This window comes from Amblyraja radiata, chromosome 1 (genome assembly GCF_010909765.2).
Source record: "Amblyraja radiata isolate CabotCenter1 chromosome 1, sAmbRad1.1.pri, whole genome shotgun sequence".
NCBI lineage: Eukaryota > Metazoa > Chordata > Chondrichthyes > Rajiformes > Rajidae > Amblyraja > Amblyraja radiata.
In genome coordinates, this window is record NC_045956.1 from 78,615,449 (window position 1) to 78,632,060 (window position 16,612).

A 16,612-nucleotide genomic window follows, 5' to 3' on the forward strand; every position below is an offset into this window, starting at 1 on the left:
GGACTGCAGGCTGCGGGGAACCCAGCAGCCGACAACCATGGATGACCAGCGGCTCCAGGACCGCAGGCTGCGGGGAACCACGAAGGTTCCGGCAGCCGACAGTCATGACGATCAGCGGCTCCAGGACCACAGGTTGCGGAGAACGAGGAAGGTTCCGGCAGCCGACAGCCATGGGCAACCAGCGGCTCCAGTTCCGCAGGCTGCAGGGAACCAGGAAGGTTCCGACAGCCGACAGCCATGAGCGACCAGCGGCACCTGGACTGCAGGTTGCGGGGAACTGGGAAAGTTCCGACACAGAACTGCTGTAGATTTGGAAGCAACAGCAGGAGGAGTTTAGCAAGAGATCAGACTGATTGGCTCTAGCCCGAGTGGGAGGAGAGAAGTGAGTCAGTGCCGGGGAAAACTGTTGAAAACTGAGGAATTTGGATGTAAATTGGTAAATCAGGCAATTTATCAGTCAATTTAAGCAAGACGGCTATTAGGGAGCGGCAGTGAGTGAGCGAAGTGCCCTGTGAGTAAAGTGTGAGTCTTTGGCTCGAGAGTCTTCGGCGAGGAGGCTGAGGAGAGGAGACCATGCAATACGCTTGAGAAGTAGAGACGAAAGAAGGAGATGTCAGGCAAGCTGATTCAGTGCGATGCTTGCAGTATGTGGGAGGTCAAGGACACCGCTGGTGCCTCTGGCTGCTACAAATGCGAGAAGTGCATCCAGGTAGAGCTCCTGAAGGACCGTGTTGGGGAACTGAAGAAGCAAGTGGATGATCTCCGGTTCGTCCGAGAAACTGAGTCGTTCCTCGACAAGTCCTACAGTAAGATTGTTACACCTAAGGTACTGGAAGAGAGAAGGTGGGAGACAGTGAGAAAGGGAGGGAAGCATGGAATGCCAATGTCCCCGGGTGTTGTACCTCTTGTGAACAGGTTCACCCACTTAGAAGCTGTCGGGACAGAAGACGTGTTTACACTGAGCAGCGGACTGGCTTGCGATGCGAATAGGGCTGTTGAGCCAAAACCAAAAAAGGCCTAAGGCAGGCAACGCCATTGTAGTGGGAGACTCCATTGTGAGAGGTACGGACAGGGGTTTCTGCGGCAACAGACGGGATGCGAGGATGGTGTGCTGCCTTCCTGGTGCCAGGATCCAGGATGTCACGGACAGAGTGCAGAAAATCATCAAGGGCGAAGGTGAACATCCGGAAGTGGTAGTGCATGTCGGCACAAACGATGTCGGAAAGAAGGGGATGAATATTCTGCAGCGTGACTTTAGAGAGCTCGGAAAAATGCTGAAAAGCAGGACCTCCAGGGTTGTTATCTCCGGTTTGCTTCCAGTTCCTTGTGCTGGCGAGAGCAGGAACAGGGAGATACGGGACCTGAACGTGTGGCTGAGGAACTGGTGCACGGGGCAGGGATTTAGATTCTCAGATCACTGGGATCTGTTTTGGGGTAAGGGGGAACTGTACAAAAGGGACGGATTGCATCTTAACAGGTGTGGGACCAGCATTCTGGCAGGCAGGTTTGCCACTGCTACACGGGTGGTTTTAAACTGAATAAGGGGGGTGGGGTGTCGAATGGGCTAGTGGAGGATGGAGTTAAAGGGAAAGGGTTTCTTAAATGTGTGAGCGGAGAGACAGAGGGGTGTAAAATGAGGGTAGAAGCAATAGGTAGCAAAGTGAAAAGTAAAAGTGGCAGGCCGGCAAACCCAGGGCAAAACTCAAAAAGGGCCACTTTTCAGCATAATAGTATAAGAGGTAAGAGTGTTGTAAAAACAAGCCTGAAGGCTTTGTGTCTCAATGCAAGGAGCATTCGTAATAAGGTGGATGAGTTGAATGTGCAGATAGCTATTAATGACTATGATATAGTTGTGATCACGGAGACATGGCTCCATGGTGACCAAGGCTGGGAGCTAAACATCCAGGGATATTCAATAGTCAGGAGGGATAGACAGAAAGGGAAAGGAGATGGGGTAGCGTTGCTGGTTAGAGAGCAGATTAACACAATAGAAAGGAAGGACATTAGCTTTGAGGATGTGGAATCGATATGGGTAGAGCTGCGAAACACTAAGGGGCAGAAAACGGTAGTGGGAGTTGTGTACAGGCCACCTAACAGTAGTAGTGGAGTTGGGGATGGCATCAAACAGGAAATTAAAATTGCGTGTAACAAAGGTAAAACAGTTATAATGGGTGACTTCAATCTACATATAGATTGGGTGAATCAAATTGGCAAGGGTGCTGAGGAAGAGGATTTCTTGGAATGTATCCGGGATATTTTTCTATACCAACATGTAGAGGAACCAACAAGAGAGCAGGCTATTCTAGACTGGGTATTGAGTAATGAGGAAGGGTTAGTTAGCAGTCTTGTTGTGCGTGGCCCCTTGGGCAAGAGTGACCATAATATGGTTGAGTTCTTCATTAGGATGGAGAGTGACATCGTTAATTCAGAAACAAGGGTCCTGAACTTAAAGAAAGGTAACTTTGAGGGTATGAGACGTGAATTGGCCAAGATAGACTGGCGATTGATTCTTAATGGGTTGACGGTGGATATGCAATGGAAGGCATTTAAAGACTGCATGGATGAACTACAACAATTGTTCATCCCAGTTTGGCAAAAAAATAAATCAGGGAAGGTAGTGCATCCGTGGGACGACAGATGGCACAATGGGCTAAGTGTTCGGCTGGCAACCAGAAGGTAGCCGGTTCGAATCCCGCTTGGAGTGCATACTGTCGTTGTGTCCTTGGGCAAGACACTTCACCCACCTTTGTCTGTGTGTGAAAGTGTGTGAATGTGTGTGAGTGATTGGTGGTGGTCGGAGGGGCCGTAGGCGCAGATTGGCAGCCACGCTTCCGTCAGTCTGCCCCAGGGCAGCTGTGGCTACAGAAGTAGCTTACCACCACCGAGTGTGACTGAGGAGTGAATGAATAATGCGATGTAAAGCGCCTTGAGTATTAGAAAGGCGCTATATAAATCCCATCCATCATTATTATTATTATCCGTGGATAACAAGGGAAATCAGGGATAGTATCAAAACAAAAGATGAAGCCTACAAATTAGCCAGAAAAAGCAGCCTACCAGAGGACTGGGAGAAATTCAGAGACCAGCAGAGGAGGACAAAGGGCTTAATTAGGAAAGGGAAAATAGATTATGAAAGAAAACTGGCAGGGAACATAAAAACTGACTGCAAAAGCGTTTATAGATATGTGAAGAGAAAAAGATTAGTTAAAACAAATGTAGGTCCCTCGCAGTCAGAAACGGGTGAATTGATCATGGGGAACAAGGACATGGCAGACCAATTGAATAACTACTTTGGTTCTGTCTTCACTAAGGAAGACATAAATAATCTGCCAGAAATAGCAGGGGACCGGGGGTCAAATGAGATGGAGGAACTGAGTGAAATCCAGGTTAGCCGGGGAGTGGTGTTAGGTAAATTGAATGGATTAAAGGCCGATAAATCCCCAGGGCCATATAGGCTGCATCCCAGAGTACTTAAGGAAGTAGTCCCAGAAATAGTGGATGCATTAGTGATAATTTTTCAAAACTCTTTAGATTCTGGAGTAGTTTCTGAGGATTGGAGGGTAGCTAATGTAACACCACCTTTTAAAAAGGGAGGGAGAGAGAAAACAGGGAATTACAGACCAGTTAGTCTAACGTCGGTAGTGGGGAAACTGCTAGAATCAGTTATTAAAGATGGGATAGCGGCACATTTGGAAAGTGGTGAAATCATTGGACAAAGTCAGCATGGATTTATAAAGGGTAAATCATGTCTGACGAATCTTATAGAATTTTTCGAGGATGTAACTAGTAGAGTGAATAACGGCGAACCAGTGGATGTGTTATATCTGGACTTTCAGAAGGTTTTCGTCAAGGTCCCACATAAGAGATTAGTATACAAACTTAAAGCACACGGTGTTGGGGGTTCAGTATTGATGTGGATAGAGAACTGGCTGGCAGACAGGAAGCAAAGAGTAGGAGTAAACGGGTCCTTTTCACAATGGCAGGCAGTGACTAGTGGGGTACCACAAGGCTCAGTTCTGGGACCCCAGCTCTTTACGATATATATTAATGATTTGGACGAGGGAATTGAATGCAACATCTCCACGTTTGCTGATGACACGAAGCTGGGGGGCAGTGTTAGCTGTGAGGAGGATGCTAGGAGGCTGCAAGGTTACTTGGATAGGCTGGGTGAGTGGGCAAATGCATGGCAGATGCACTATAATGTGGATAAATGTGAGGTTATCCACTTTGGTGGCAAAAACAGGAAAGTAGATTATTATCTGAATGGTGGCCGATTAGGAAAGGGGGAGATGCAACGAGACCTGGGTGTCATAGAAAACATAGAAACATAGAAAAGAGGTGCAGGAGTAGGGCATTCGGCCCTTCGAGCCTGCACCACCATTCAATATGATCATGGCTGATCATCCAACTCAGTATCCTGTACCTGCCTTCTCTCCATACCCCCTGATCCCTTTAGCCACAAGGGCCACATCTAACTCCCTCTTAAATATAGCCAATGAACTGGCCTCAACTACCTTCTGCGGGAGAGAATTCCACAGATTCACCACTCTCTGTGTGAAAAAAGTTTTCCTCATCTCGGTCCTAAAAGATTTCCCCTTTATCCTTAAACTGTGACCCCTTGTCATGGTACACCAGTCATTAAAAGTAGGCATGCAGGTGCAGCAGGCAGTGAAGAAGGCGAATGGTATGTTAGCATTCATAGCAAAAGGATTTGAGTATAGGAGCAGGGAGGTTCTACTGCAGTTGTACAGGAGTATTGCGTACAGTTTTGGTCTCCTAATCTGAGGAAAGACATTCTTGCCATAGAGGGAGTACAGAGAAGGTTCACCAGACTGATTCCTGGGATGTCAGGACTTTCATATGAAGAAAGACTGGATAGACTCGGTTTGTACTCGCTAGAATTTAGAAGATTGAGGGGGGTTCTTATAGAAACTTACAAAATTCTTAAGGGGTTGGATAGGTTAGATGTAGGAAGATTGTTCCCGATGTTGGGGAAGTCCAAAACAAGGGGTCACAGTTTAAGGATAAAGGGGAAATCTTTTAGGACCGAGATGAGGAAAACTTTTTTCACACAGAGAGTGGTGAATCTCTGGAATTCTCTCCCGCAGAAGGTAGTTGAGGCCAGTTCATTGGCTATATTTAAGAGGGAGTTAGATGTGGCCCTTGTGGCTAAAGGGATCAGGGGGTATGGAGAGAAGGCAGGTACAGGATACTGAGTTGGATGATCAGCCATGATCATATTGAATGGCGGTGCAGGCTCGAAGGGCCGAACGGCCTACTCCTGCACCTATTTTCTATGTTTCTATGTTTCTATGACAGCTGACAGCCATTTTTTAAATTTTATTTATTTATTTATTTTTATTTTTTATTAGAAGTTCAGTAAATTACATTAATACACTTCACATACATCTTATTACATTTTGTTGTACCATTTCATTTTTCGAGCTTTAAAAAAGGTAGAAATAAAAGAAGTAAGGAAAGTGAGCAAGAATCGTGAAGGTGCAGGAAAGTGTTGGGAGAAGAAAGCCCCTTAGGGAAGAAATTAGAGAAGGAAGTAAAGAAAAGAAATAAGACCCTAGAAAGAAAAGAAAAAAAAAGGAAAAACAATCGCTCTATTGTAAAACAAAACTCCGCAAAAAAAGGATATACCAACCGTGTTTTAAAAAAATATATATTTTATACCCCCCGTTACCAGATCCTGGTACCATTTATATTTTAAATTACTATTGCACCTTATGCTTGTAATAGTTCCGTAAATGCAGACCACATCTTTTGGAAGTGGTCTGCTTTGCCTGCTAGGAGGAGTCTCATCTCTTCCAAGTGTAGTGTTTCGAACATGTTTCAAATCCACATTTTTATTGTTGGTATTGGAGCATTTTTCCAAAATTTGAGTATAAGCTTTTTTCCCATTATTAGCCCGTAATTAAGTAAGTTCTTTTGAAACACATTTAATTCGGGGTTACCTTCCGATATTCCCAAAATAATCCATTCTGCTTTTGGTACAAGTTTTATTTTAAATAATTTTGTGAAGATTTCAAATATTTAGTTCCAGAATTTTTGGATTTTTATACAGAAAACAAAAGAGTGCGCTATGCTAGCTTCTTGTGACTGACATTTATCACAAATGGGTGAGACATTGGGGAAAAGTTTATTTATTTTAGTTTTTGAATAATATAGTCTATGTAATGTTTTATATTGGATTAGAGTATGTCGTACGTTGATCGAGCATTTATGCACATATAGTAAATGTTTATCCCAGCTCTCTTTTGAAATTTTTATAGCTAGTTCTTGTTCCCAGTCTCTTCTAATATCATCGGTTGTAGGTATTTCTATATTTAAAATAATGTTATATAAGTATGTAATTAGATTTGCTGATTCAGCCTTTGTCTTCATGGCTTCATCCAATAAGTCTGGGGGCATGTTATGATAGTCTTTTGTGTATTTTTTCAGATAGTCACGGATTTGAAGATAATTATTTTTCAAATTATATTTCAGTTGTAATTGTTGAAATGATAATAATTTTCCTAATTCATACAAGTCTCCGAGCGTTTTGGTTCCCATTCTCTCCCATTGTGTAAATGATTTATCTATAATTGGAGGTTTAAACGACGGGTTATTGACTATTGGCATTAAAAGAAATAGATTTCTTAATTTTAGATTCTATTTTATTTGTTTCCAAGTTCTAATTGTGCTATGTATCATTGGATTTTTATTATAATTTTTGTTATTCAGATTCATTGGTGAGAGGAGAGTCGCTCCTGTATTACACGGAGCGCAGTCCTCTCTCTCCATTACAATCCAATCCACCTGCTGGGCAGAGTTGTCCAGCAGGTGAATCATATTTTTAATATTTACTGCCCAATTATAGTACATAAAGTTAGGGAGCACTAGACCACCCATCTCTTTGTATTCTGTGGGATTTGTAATCCCATATAAAATTTGTAATGTCTGAGTCTAGTTTTTTGAAAAACTTTTGTGGAAGATATATTGGAATTGATTGAAATAAATATAGGATTTGTGGTAAAAAGATCATTTTTATAGCATTTATTCGACCTATTAAAGACATCAGGAGCGTTTTCCAGAATTTAATTAGATTATTTAGTTTCTTAAGTAAGGGGCTATAATTGGCATTAAACCTAGCGTGATAATTTCCAGTGATTTCAATTCCTAAATATTTAAATTTTTCTGTGGCTATTTTAAAGGGGAATTTCAAGAGATGTGTTGAGTCTTTCGGTTTTATCGACATCATTTCACTTTTGTTCCAGTTTATTCTGTATCCTGAGAAAGATCCAAAGTCCTCAATTAGATTTAATATGTTTGGTATACTGATTTGGGGTTTTGTGATATACAGTAATACATCGTCTGCGTATAAGGATATTTTGTTATTTGAATATCTTGTATTATAACCGTAAATATCCGGGTGTGTTCTCATTTTTTCAGCTAAAGGTTCAATTACCAGAGCAAATAACAGCGGTGATAATGAACATCCTTGTCTATTGCCCCTTGTTAATTGGAATTTCTTGGATAGTATATTATTAGTTAATATTCTAGCTGTGGGTTTGTTATATAATAATTTTATCCATGCGATGAAGCTCTCTCCCATTTGAAAATTTTGCAATACTTTAATCATATAATCCCAATTCTACTTGACCAAACGCTTTTTCTGCGTCCAATGAAATGATAGATAACTCTTGTTCTTGAGGTTTGTGAGAGTGCATTATGTTAAACAGACGTCTCAGGTTATTAAATGAATGTCTCTTAGGTATAAATCCCGTTTGATCCTCATTTATTAATTTACTAACATATTGACTTAGTCTTCTAGCTAGTTTTTTCGCTAATATTTTTTGATCCGTATTTAACAAAGCAATAGCTCTATATGAGCCTGGTTCTTCTATATCTTTATCTTTTTTAAGTATTAATGTGATCGTTGATTCTGCTAGTGTTTCAGGTAAGATTTGTTCTTTAAAAGCATATGTATACATTTTCTGTAGACGTGGTGTAACTATGTCGTAAAAACATTTATAAAATTCATTGTCTGAATCCGTCTGGTCCTGGTGTTTTTCCATTCTTAAGTGTGTTTATTGTGTCTTCTATTCCCTTAGCTGTAATTTGTGCTCCCAGTTCCTCTTGTTCCTTCAATTCTAGTTTTGGAAGGTTACAATTGTCCAAAAATTCTGAAACTTTATTATTGTCTATTAGCGTTTTCGATGTGTATAAATTCTTGTAATATTGAGCAAATCTTTTATTGATATCATTAGGTAGTGTTAATAATTCCCCTCTATCTGATTTAATCTTTAAAATTGCATGATCTTTTTCCCATTTTTTCAGTTGGCGTGCCAAAAGTTTATGGGATTTATCCCCAAATTTGAAATGTTCTTGTTTTGTAATTTGGAATAATCTTATAATCTTCTCTGATAATAATTTATTTAGCTTAAATTTCAGTATTAAAATTTTATTATGTTTATCCATAGTTGGGTCTTTAGCATTATCTATATCAAGTTGTCTGATTTGTTCTTCTAATTGTCTTTGTTCATTCTTATTCTTTTTGTTTTGAAAAGCTTGATACGAGATAATGACTCCTCTAATAAATGCTTTGAAGGATTCCCATAATAAAGTGGGCGATATATCTGGTGTATCATTTGTCTCAAAAAATAGGTCCATCTGTTTTTTTAGATATATACTCCCTTGTGGGTCTTTCAGAATTTGCGAGTTAAACCTCCAGAACGATTTGTTCGTAGATATTCCTTCCAATTTTAAAACGAAAGTTAGCGGGGAGTGATCTGAAATCGCATTGGTGTGATATTTAGGGTTCATAGTGTAAGGGATTAGTTTTGTATCCACTAGGAAGTAGTCTATACGTGAGTATGTTTTATGTACCATTGAATAAAATGAGTATTCCCTTCCAGTCGGATTCGCGATCCTCCAAACGTCTGCTATATTTGTATTTTTTATATATGTATTTAAGAGTTCACTCGTTTTAGATTTCATATTACCTCTTTGTTTTTGCATCGATTTATCTAAGTACGGATCTAAAGCACAGTTGAAGTCTCCTCCAATTATAACATTTTGGTAGTTAAATTCTGCGATTGTATTCAGGATTTTATTAAAAAATTGAGGATTATCAAAATTGGGCGCATATATGTTTACCAAAGTGATTGGCGTAGCATGAATCTCTCCTGTAACTATAAGGTATCTCCCTTCCATATCTGATATAATGTTCTTTGATTTGAATGGTATTCCTTTGCGAATAATAATTGCGGTGCCTCTTGATTTCGAAGTATATGAGGAGTGAAATGTTTGGCCTATCCAATTCGCCCTCAATCTCATCTGATCTTGATGTTTAAGGTGCGTTTCTTGTAGAAAAGTAATGTCCGTGTTATATGATTTCAACTGAGCTAGTATTTTGCCCCTTTTAATTGGTTCATTAATACCTCTTATATTCCAGCTACATAGTGTGATTCCTCTCATTTTCTTTTGTTTATCATCTTGCATTTTCTCTGATTTTAGTACCCTTATTTATTACGGTGCATCCATACCTCAGGACTCTGGATATTTGGGGGGCTTGGTAGATCCCTTTTGCGATTGTCCTTGAAAAAAAACACATAGTAGTGACATATTGTGATTAAAAAAAAATTTGAACAAGTAAAATTACAGTGTCTGAAGTATTCAACACTGTAGTGCGTGTCCCACACGTCTGTGGGGTTCGACATCTATTCAATTAGCTCCGCTCCTTTTATTACTCTAAACCTAAGAAGGCGTAGCCATTTCAAAATCAATTATATTTCACCCAATTACACTATATATATATATATATATATATATATATATATATATATATATATATATTTCATTCAGACTTATCAGATCTGTGTTCAGCTACTGTGAAATTTATTTATCTAACACTTTCATCTACTAATTATTTATAATTAGTTATATCTTTGATAATAGTAAGCTGTTAGCTGTAAGGGTTAACCAGAAACAGGCTCCTGAAATTATGCCAGGTGCCTGAGTCTCCTCCCTTCTTCACACGAACTACATAACACTTAACCTGGGGAAAAAATCAAATATGGAGTGAAGATGACCTTTGGAAAAGACACTATCAAACTCCTCCGGGATTATCCCTATGAGATCATGCAAAAGAGAAGAAAGTTCGAACAGACAAGACAGATTCTCCATGGAGTTAAAGATGTCAGATGTGGCGTTTTTTATCCGGCCAGGATGCGCATTACTTTCAAGAGAAAAGAGAAAACTTTCACTAATTCGGACGCATCTTATAAATATGCCCAAGAGATTGTGGCAGAAACAGAAGATTAATCACGGCAGCGGGATGATATGGACAGTTTCTTTCCTTTTATTACTTCACAGAGAACACTTGAAAATAAGGGAAGAAACACCATTCTCTAAAAGTTTAAAATGGAAGAGAATTTCCACGTGCGATGGTCTAGACACCTTATCTCATTTGGACGCTTTGGAATTCAACTCAAGGACATTCTTTGTTCAAAATGAAGGAAAGACTGATAAGCAACGCAGAGATGAACAGCAGAGCCGAATGTGGAAAACACCACAAGGACAAATGGCGGTTTAAGATCTTAAAACAGCTTTACAAAATATAGAGAATTAATAATAATTAACAATACTAATATAGAAATATAAATGGAAACTAACCTGAACTATATAATGGGCAAAATGTAATAATCTGCTAATAAGACTGACTAGCTCGTATATAGAGATGACAAATTTTAGAATTACAGCTGACAGCCATGAGTGACCAGCGGCTCCATGACCGCAGGCTGTGAGGAACTAGGAAGGTTCCAACAGCCAACAGCCGGGGACGACCGGCGCAGGCTGAGCCCAGCACCGCGAGCTGTATACCCGGAAACAGCGCAGCGGGCTGGAGGCAAGCCATAAGCTGAATCCAGCGCCATGAGCCGTACAGCTCAAATCAGCGCAGCAGGCTGGAGGCAGTCCAGCAGGATTCAGCCCAGCCGATCATACTCATCTGAGTCTGGCTGAGAGGACGCGCTGCCCGAGTGCAGCAGGGGTCCGCCCGTGACTTGCTCCGGGAGATGGAGCAAGCTCACTATGGGAGTCTTCGCACTCCCACAACAGAACCTTATCGAGGGCTGTAAAACTACATCTCCCTCGACAGAGGAGAGCATTGTGCACCAGGGCTGGGCTGGTCCTGAAGAAGGGGACGTGGCTGAAGAAAACGGCAGTGTGCAGGGTGTGCAGAATCCTAAGGAGCTACTGGGAAGTGATCACCAAAATTACGGATCAACGAAAAGTACCATTGCAGACGAAGCAAGCGGCCAGCATCGACTACCTGTACTTCCATCCTCTGCAGGAACAGGTAACAAAATTACAGAGAAGTATATGCCTCCTGTGAACTTTACTTCGTTAAAAATGCCTGCAGCAAACAATGCGATCTGGGGGTACACTGGGACTGGCACAAAAACCCAGAAGGTCAAACTACAGAAGTTTTAAAACTTCAGACAGCGGGCATATCATTGGTTGCTTGCCCAGACGATGGTACAGAGATGACAGCAGGATTGACATTGCTCCGCAATACCCACTATGAAATCAATTGCTTGCGAAAGCACAGTAAACCTGCACTAAACCCCAAATTTGCAAGGTTGTGCGAAACAGCTGCAACACAACCAGGGGGGACACTTGTTTAAACAAGTAAAAAAGGTCGACGAAGAGTTTAAAGCCGTCGGGCTCATAACAGCGTCATCAGCAACGACAGCACCCCTATGCAACTACCAGCAGGTATCAACACCAGGATGCTGGTGAAAGCATGAGGGCCGCGCAGCACCACGAAGGTCCTTTTTAGGCCAAGGCCCAGAGTGACCCTCATTGAAAATGTGCCAACCCCGCACTCCGGCTCCTCTTCCGCAGAAGAGGCCGAAATTGAAGAAAGGGACGTACCACCGGCAACCAGGGAGGTAGGTGGATCTGGTTCCTTCCAGAACACAAAGGTGTACGACCTGTACTAACAGGGGGAATGTTATACTTGTTTTGGGAGATATGGAGGGATCATTGTCGATACCTAAAATTTAACTGGATGGGGCAACTATGGCAGAGTATAGCGTTGCCTAATGGCCTAACTTCAGCCCCAAGACTGAAAACCCTGGATCTAGCTAAATCAGCAGTTTTAGCTACCAAACATTGGGTGAAACTCTGGGGTCATCTCCATCCAGATAAATCTAAGTTGACAGCATCCACAACTATGGACTTTCTGGGATTTTCAATTAATGTTATCCATACGTCTGTAACATTGCCAAAGAGTAAAGCAGACTTGGTGGAAGCCTACAACAAAATTAATTATTACAAAATAAACCATCTATTAGACAGGAGACAAGGGTAATTGGAAAACTAGTAGCAGCATTTCCAACTACTCAGTTTGGACCTTGCATCATTAAAGTTCAAAAAGGGCAAAAGTGCAAGAGCAAAAACACCTTGCAGGTCACTTTGATCGACCTATGCAGTTACCAGCCAAAGCAATTCGGAGTTATAATGATGAAAGGGAATACTTGGCATAGTTCCAGCCCATCATTATTAGTAATCATCATTACTAAAAACACTGGGTATTTAGAGATGTTGGGTGCGTTTCATGGGTAAAAAGCCTATTGCTCACAATGCATCATCTGCATGTCCGCCTACAAATTGATAATACCACAGTGGTGGCATATATTAATCATATGGGTGGAATAAGATCAATATCATGTGTCAATCTGGCCAATATAATTGGCTGCCCTTAGTGCCAATTTACGTCCTCTTAATATACGATGAGGGATTACGTGCCCTCCGCTCCCGCCCTCTCTTATAAAGGTCAACTGGTATATTAGTTCTTCTTATCTTACTATATTTATTTCAATTACTATTACTGTGATTCCACACCGCTGCTTTGAAGAATGTCGCGCACGCGTGCTGGCGGGATCTTCACGTAATCCCTCATCGTAACTCCTCATAAAATAAAGATCAAACTTCAAACTGGTAAGTTCTCATTTAATCTTACTATTACCTTTGTTACATGCCAGTTTTAACTCCTGCTACAACTTACACCCTACATCCGGGCTACTATTTGGGCGTCTGTAGATAACACCAATTAATGTCTTCTTACCTTTACAATTCCTCAACTCAATCCACAGTGACTCTACCTCGTCAGTGCCTATGTCTTCCTTCGCAAGGGACTGAATTCCATCCCTCACCAGCAGAGCTACCCCCCCCCCCCCCCCCACTCCCCTGCCCACCTGCCTGTCCTTTCTGTAGGATGTATAACCCTGAATATTAGGTACCCAGGCCCAATTCTCCTGCAGCCACGTCTCAGTAATTTTCACAATGTCATATCTACCAACCTCTAACTGAGCCTCAAGCTCATCTACTTTGCTTCTTATACTTCGCGCATTCATATACAATACTTTTAATTCCTTACGCATATCATCTTTCACATCGATCCCTATTACACTTGGCCATACTCTCCTATCCCTTTGTGAGCTTTCTTTCCTGTTAATTCTGGGGACATTAACTATCCCTAACTAGATTAGATTAGATTAGATTCAACTTTATTGTCATTGCACAAATACGAGTACAGGTACAACGAAATGCAGTTTCGCATATAATCAGAGTGCAAAGTAGTAAAATACTGGTTAAAACAATATGTACAATGTGGGTAAATTAATCTAGTACATAGGCAAATAAATATATACAGATAAAAGGGTATAAAAGATAGCTAGCGTCGGGCCTGTGAATTCAGCAGGGTAATGGTATTTTGGAAGAAGCTGTTCCTCAGCCTGCTGGTGCGAGACCCGAGGCTCCTGTACCGCCTCCCTGATTGGAGGAGGGCAAATAGTCCATGGTTGGGGTGTGAGGGGTCCTTAATGATTTTCCCAGCCCATCTCAGACACCGTGTGTGGTGGAGGGCAGCCATGGCAGGGAGCGGGGCACCGATGATGTGATGAGCGGTTTTCACCACCCGTTGCAGTGCCTTCCTGTCAGCTCTCTTTCCCTTTAAATCCGTCCTTGACTATCCCATTTGACCCCCCCCCTCCTTTATTTAGTTTTAAACCACCTGTGTAGCAGTGGCAAACCTGCCTGAAGGATGCTGGCCCCCCACCTGTTAAGGTGCAATCTGTCCCTTTTTTCAGTTCCCCCGTACTCCTAAACAGATCCCAGAGGTCTAGGAATCTAAATCCCTGCCCCCTGCACCAGTTCCTCTGCCACACATTCAGGTCCTGTATCTCCCTGTTCCTGCTCTCACCAGTACGAGGAACTGGAAGCAAACCAGAGATTACCACTCTGGAGGTCCTGCTTTTCAGCATTTTTCCGAGCTCTCTAAAGTCACGCTGCAGAATATTCATCCCCTTCTTTCCGACATTGTTTGTGCCGATATGCACTACCGTGCTCATCCGGGATCTCAACGGAGCCCCAGACAGAAGTTTGCGATCAGGGAGTTGAGTCGTTCCAGATTGTGTGGGGAGAAATCGGCACCATGGTGTGGTTTTCGCATTGGTTTTCCCCACTTCGCTGATCGGGATGAATCTATCAGTCGCGCGCTTGTGTTGGGGTTCCAAACGAGATCCAAGAACAGTAGTCTAGCAAGCATTTCTTTCTAAGCACTGAGGGTAAGGAGAGATAGAGAGTCCTTGCCTAAGGGTGTGGTGGGAGTTAGGCTCACAAGGCTTTTCTCTAGAGGGTTTGTGACCCCACACCTAGTTATTCAACAGCTGTTGCGGTCGGTTACTATTGAGTGGGCCTGGCACCGAAGAGAGATTTCAGGGGTTGTAGGCCCTGCTCAGACTGGGATATCTGAAATGGCTGGGGTATCTTAAGAGACAGGGCAAAGTAGGGAACAGTACAAAGCGGAGAAGTACTGTATCGTTGCTGAGGGTGTGTTAGGAAAGGCACGGGCTGAAGCCCAATACCTAGCAGGTTAGAAGGAAGGAGCCTAGGGGGATGAAGGCCCCGCCTGTGTGACTAGTACCTGGAACCGGATAAGTTGAGGATTCCGTAACGTTTCTGGGAACCCAGTGTTGGAGTATAATTAGCTGAAGAAATATTCGGGGACAACACTGAGGACTGATTAAAATTAAAGGAAGGGACAGGGAATGTCACATCGCACAGGTATTTTACCTGATGAGACGCAGGAGGAGCCGGGCCCGGAATCACCCCATGGAGCCTGAAGCCTCCAAGTGGTGCAACTAGTCCTTCGGAACAGTTCTCCGGAGAAGGTTCGAGTCAAATGGCCTCAGGCCTGCAAGACAGCAGTCTGGCATCAGTTTGACGATGACGTCGACAAGGTGCTAGAAGCAACTGCGAAGGGAGATGTGGACCGAAGGCTGCGGACGATGACGACAATCATCATCAGCCTAGCTGTGTAAAGGTTTGGAGCAGTGGAGGAGAAGCCGGCCAGAACACCTTTCACCATGAACCAATGAGCAACAAAGATCCACAAGATCCAGCAGGAGCTGAAGTCCCTCAAGAAGCTATATAAAGAGGCCAGCGAAGAGCATCCCCCCTTGGCTGAGCTGCGAACCATCCTGAGGAAGAAGCTGATGACCCTCCGTAGAGCTGAGTGGCACCAAAGACGCCGGAAGGAAAGAGCCAGGAAGCGAACATCCTTCATAGCCAACTTCTTCGGCTTCACTACTAGGGCAGAAGCGCAGTGGGAGTTTGGCTTGCTCTAAGGAGGAGATTGACCGGCACATCCAGACAACCTACAGTGACCCCATCAGGCAGCAGGAGCTGGGCCAGTACAACATCCGGATAAAACCACCTTCACACATCAAGGAGTTTGATAGTAGAGAGCCACTCCCGAAAGAGGTCCAGGATGTTGTGAAGAGAGCAAGAGCTGGCTCAGCCCCTGGCCCGAGCAGAGTCCCCTACAGGGTCTACAAGAAATGCCCCTTGTTACTGAAACGGCTGTGGAAGATCCTGAAAGTCACCTGGAGGAGAGGAAAAGTGGTGCAGCAGTGGCGATTCGCTGAAGGAGTCTGGATCCCAAAGGAAGAAGATTCCAAGAAGATCGATCAATTCAGGATCATATCCTTATTAAGCGTTGAAGGCAAGATCTTCTTCAGCATAGTAGCGAGGCGGCTGACCAACTTCCTCTCCAGCAATGGCCACATCGACAGCTCAGTGCAAAAGGGAGGCTTGTCTGGAGTGCCGGGGTGTCTAGAGCACACGGGAGTGGTGACCCAGCTCATCAGAGAAGCCAGGAAGAACAAGGGAAACCTGACAGTGCTCTGGCTTGACCTGGCCAATGCCTACGGCTCCATCCCGCACAAGCTCATCCAGACAGTCATGGCCAAGCATCATGTGCCGGGTCAAGTGGCAGATCTCATCCTGGAATATTACAACCAGTTCAGCATGAGAGTCTCATCAGGGTCAGTACCATCAGAGTGGCACAGACTAGAGGTTGGGATCATCACATAGAAACATAGAAACATAGAAAATTGGTGCAGGAGTAGGCCATTCAGCCCTTCGAGCATGCACCGCCATTCAACATGATCATGGCTGATCATCCAACTCAGTATCCTGTACCTGCCTTCTCTCCATACCCCATGATCCCTTTAGCCACAAGGGCCACATCAAACTCCCTCTTAAATATAGC